The sequence below is a fragment of the Triticum dicoccoides genome, chromosome 7B, assembly GCF_002162155.2.
Source record: "Triticum dicoccoides isolate Atlit2015 ecotype Zavitan chromosome 7B, WEW_v2.0, whole genome shotgun sequence".
NCBI classification, from domain to species: domain Eukaryota; kingdom Viridiplantae; phylum Streptophyta; class Magnoliopsida; order Poales; family Poaceae; genus Triticum; species Triticum dicoccoides.
Window position 1 is genome coordinate 540,013,397 of NC_041393.1, and position 5,415 is coordinate 540,018,811.

A 5,415-nucleotide genomic window follows, 5' to 3' on the forward strand; every position below is an offset into this window, starting at 1 on the left:
AAGATTCTACCATTAAGCAACACTGTAAGTAAATATCACGGCAAAAGAATCACGTTTAAAACACTATATATGACTTTATAAATAGATAAACTTCCCTTATAGCTGAACTGACAAATTCCCTTTGTCTATCTGTAATGAAACAAGCAACACTCAATAAGGGAAGCCGACGACGAAGATCCAATGTGCTACGAAAATAATGATCAACAACAGAATAGAAAAAAATTACTACCTGCAAGGCTTATATCATTTTTCAACATGAAAGAAGAAGAAAAACTGCAAGATTATAACATGGTAAGGAGATCAGCTGTTTCAAAAACAAAACACAATTTACATATATGCTATGCAAAGTTCTCTTTTTATTTTATGTTTCTAAATATAAGAAGATTTCCAAATGTTTTCTTTTTATTTTGTGTTTTGCAGTTCCTTCTACCATGTTCGTTGAGCGGGTTTGAGCAAGACGAAACTATAAGTCATTACTTCACCATCACAGTTAACATGCAAAAACAGCGTTTTGAACTCCTCGACTCTTCAAATGCATATCCAGGCACAATAGAATTCTTCAACAATGTAACCAGCAAATTAATGAAAATCTGGAAGCACATAAGCACAGAGCTACAGCTTTCAGAAAAAAGCATCGACCATTACAAAAAGGTCAGACTGCAGGTGCCACTTCAAGGAGAAGACACGTAAGCACTTCCAACATCTTCACTTATTTCTTTTTTTTCAATACAACATTCAATACTACAATTACTGAAATAATTCTGTTCTTTCGTCTTTTCAATACAACAATTACCACTACCATTGCTCAAACTTTTCTCTTCTTTCCGTTTCTTGAATGCAACAATCTTACCAATACCATTCGTCTAAATGCATAATGGACTGCGCATTCTACATGTACATGAACCTGAAGCACTACTCCAGTGATGGAACAACAACAACCTTAAAGCCAGAACAAGTACGAAAGTTGAGGGAAAATGTTCTATATCAACTAATCAGCCAACACGGAGGGAATACAAAACTGTCACTAATCAAGTGTACAACAGGTAAGTATTTTCAGAAACTAAATCTTATAGTTTCGTAACACTAGAAGAAGTATATTTTTTTAATTATTGTTTTACAGATATGCTAAAATATGAAGTAGATATGGAAGACAAAGAAATGCAACAAGCAGAATGTTGCATACTAGAAGAGTTTCCGCCAACTACCGGGCCAAAAGAACATATTATGCATGCGGCAACCACACAAGAGCATGAAGTTATTGATATATCCAGTAAACACAAAGATATTATGGATGTCAGCAGCCATGCCGTCGCCCAACAATCTTTCACAGTCCACGAACAAAATGATCCACCAATAGAACCAGATCAACCACCACCAGACGACAAGATACCACACCATGCCGAAGAGGAAACAAACGAGCAAAATATCAACAGCAATATCACGACCACAGAGCAACTGGAACAAACAGGCACTGATTTAAAAGATGATGACAGAAGCAACGACGTACCAAATACACAACAACAGGTTTCCGAGCAGAAGAAACAGCATGTTCTTCTTCAAGAAGAAACAGGCTCAACAAGCAATCAGCAAGGCACCTCCAGCACCATCTCTTTAGACTTCCTAAAACCAAAAACAATGGAAAAGTAAGAAGAAGTTGACGAATTTCTTTCAAGCCTTAACCCACTACAACTAGAGGTGTACAACGACCATATAAAGATGGGCTCTAACTTCGATTTAATCAAAACATGGCTGAACGAGCATGAAAGCTATGAATTCAACAAAAATCCCAAGCCGTATCTGACAATCTTGCAGCAAGAGTCAGGAGAACATTCAATGCCTCAATCATCTGAGAACAGCTTAGACAAGAAAATCTCGGTCAAGAAAAGGCCGGTAAATCCTTCAAGAAGGCTCCTTGGAGAAATCAAGATTCCTACATTTGTCCCAGGAGATTTCAAATTCATGAACAAAGCCAGAGCACTCCATGAATACCTATTCAGCAAAGAAGGACAGGACGAATGCGGAGAGTAAGTACTTTCTCTTGCATAAAAAAAAAACAAACAAATGTTGCCCCTTTTTAAAACAGCCTAACTAATGTATAAACTTTTTCTGCTTGCAGTCTAAATGTATATATTAGCTCGACGCGACCCGATTGGGTTACAGGAAAACAAATAATGGCACAGCTAATGAAAGGAGATGATGGACAGCTCCATCGCAAACGCATTGTTCAACGAATGGACATCGCAGCAACAATACAACACAACCGATAAAGCCATACTTCCCGTAGAATTTGCAAACGTATGAAGTCCATTTTGACAAAAACACTTGCATCATTTCAGTGAATACAAAGATTGAACTAAAAAGTAGAAAACTTTTTGGTCGCAGGTCGTGCTCGGTGTTAAAACTGCAGAGGAAAGAGGACTAGCAGAATTCAATGAGGAAGAAGCACTGAAAGAGTTTGCACCCCTTGTAACAGGCAAGGAACTTTTAAAGAAAAAGCTGGTAAGTTAATAGAAATATAGAAACATAACTCATTCTTCCTACAGATTGCACATTCACATGTCATTTAACTCTCCTAACAAGAATTAACTTTAACTCACTTTGTCTCCAAACACTGTAGATTATGATACCTCACAACACAGATAAACACTACACACTGTACGTGCTCAACAAGTACATGAACTCCATCGACATACTTGACTCACTGAATTACAGACACGGAGATGAAAAAAACATGGAAAACACACCATAAGGACCACCAAGAACTGGTATGTCAATTCAACCTTGTTTTCCAATTAGTTTTCCAATTCCTGCATTCCCTTTATTAATGGCAAAACCCAACAATAACACAGATTAAAAGGATGCACGCACTCATGAAGAAGCATTACGGCGAAGCGGAGCTACAAGCCAACAGCGAACCAAACTGGTCGAGGATAGCACAAACACCTAACAGACTTTGCGTGCCAAAACAGCAGGGTGCCCAATGCGGACACTTCATGGCTCAATTTGCAAAATACTGGAATGGCATTAAACTCATAAAAGATGAGGAGGATTTCGATGTAAGTGAATAGTACAAGAGCAACAATTTTAATTTTTACAAGCAGCACTACTTGAATACTTCAATATCCGATAACCTCCATGCAGCAAAGCAATGTAGATGCCGAGTGGAACCAGGGTTCCTTTTTACAGCCATATTTGGTGGAACAAACAAAGTAAAGTGGGAGCAACTACCTGGAAGAATCAAAGAATTCAAACCAGAAACTTCAAAGTTCTTCTCCACCAAAAAAGGTAAGAAAATCATTTCTACTTATCCTCTTTTTTTGTAATAACCTACACATCACACGGTGTTCACCAACATCTTTCGTATAACGAGAGCTTACATATTACATATCTGCTTCCGTTGACTGAAACAGATGAAACAAAAAGGAAAAGAAAAAGAGAAAGCACCAGTCCATATCCAAAACATTCTCATTGCTTCCAACACACAGAGGAGGCGTCCGACCTCTTCCATCTAGTCATGAGCGACAGCTGGCAGGAGAAATACAAAAAGTGAGTTGTTTTCTATTGCACCTCAAAATAGTTAGACAGAGGCCAAAAATAATGTAAGAATCTGTTTCTCACTAACCGTCACCTCCAAAATTAGTTTATCTCCCCTGTCGCAGCAAAACTATATTTAGGCGCATCCGCAGGGACAGTGAAAGCACGCAACTTACTGGAGCCCAGCTGAAGGCAGTATTTGGTCCAAGACCAGCACAGACGAACAAACGACATCATATGGAAAAGAGGATCCTCGATGACATAGCAGAAATCTGGGAAAGCAGACAAGAATCAAAATAAAGTGATAGAGTAATATTAGGCCCAAACTTTGCAGATGTAAACTTTTAAAAAGCAAAATCTTGTGAACATTGCAACAACTACTCTTTTTATATTCTTACACGGCTCTTTTTTCTAACGGTTTTTTATCATAAATATTGTTTGCAGCATATATTGGATTTGAAGAAACACACAACTACTATTACAAAATTTAAAAATGAATTGCAAAAAACAAAGAATCAGCTCGTTCCCATATATCTCAAGGAAAATCAATGGAAAAAGCTCTCAACAGCAAACATGGTAACAACCTATTCTACCATGACAAACTCAGAAAATATGTGTTCTATTAAATTACTTTATATTAAACTGACATCTAAGCAACAAGTATTTTATACGCAGATATTCATTCCAATGGAGAAGCATGACCGCTATGTACTATATGTGCTGGACAAATACAAACACAAAGTTCACATTATTGATCCTCGAGAAACAACTCACGAGGAATTTGAAAAAGAAAAGATACACATCGACAAATTGACACCACAAGAAGCAAGCCGAGTACTTCAGGAAAATGAAGACGCCAAAGAAAAAAGAGAAAGATAGTTTCAGGAATATCATGTTCATAAGTCAGCAATCGTAAGCATTTATATATAACAATTTTTTCAGTTTTACAAGTTGCAATATTAAAACAATTAATTACAAAATACAATATTCCCAGGTACCTAGGTTTAAAGAAGTCTTCAACATCATACTAGGACAAACAATGAATGCCAAGGGTACAAGATGGCAGACTCATACCGTGCAAGATGTTCCAGTCGTAGAAAAGGGAGAATCAACACTTGCTATTTTAAAGCTTGCATTCCTCTACAATGGTGAAAAGTTTGTCGAAGACCTGGAAGATTTGAGAGTAAGTTTATATATAATTACTTATAAACAACTTATATGCAGAAACTCTAATGATATACTTCTCTTCTCGGCAAAATTTCACAGGATGAGGTCGAAGACTGGAGGGCAGAGGCAATGTACATTCTCTTAAATAGCGAGATGAACCAAGTCAAAGCTAGTGAAATGGGTGAAGAGATTAGCAAGATCTTAAGCAAAAATGAAGACTAAAACTTTTGATTTATCCCGCGAAGCTAATTCTATCTAGAGGTGACAAAACAGTTTGTCAATAACTCACATTTATATGTAATGTAGTTAGAAATTGTGTGTTCATGTTGAAAAAAGAACTATTTCGACAACAGTGCGTCTTACATCATAAGAGAGCGCCAGTAAACTATAAACAACAATGCCTCTTCTTATTTGTACAACAGCAGTGACTCCAAAAACGAACCCTTACACGTGACTCTGGAAAGCACCGTCCCGTGCCTCCAGAGGCGACATGGCCTCGTGCCACCAAACCCTGGGTCACCATGCCTCCGGGCAATATCCATACACACACATACCCTTACGCGTGACTCTGAAAAGCACCGTCCCGTGCCTCCAGAGGTGACATGGCCTCGTGCCACCAAACCCTGGGTCACCATGCCTCCGGGCAATATCCATACACACACATACCCTTACGCGTGACTCTGGAAAGCACCGTCCTGTGCCTCCAGAGGCGAC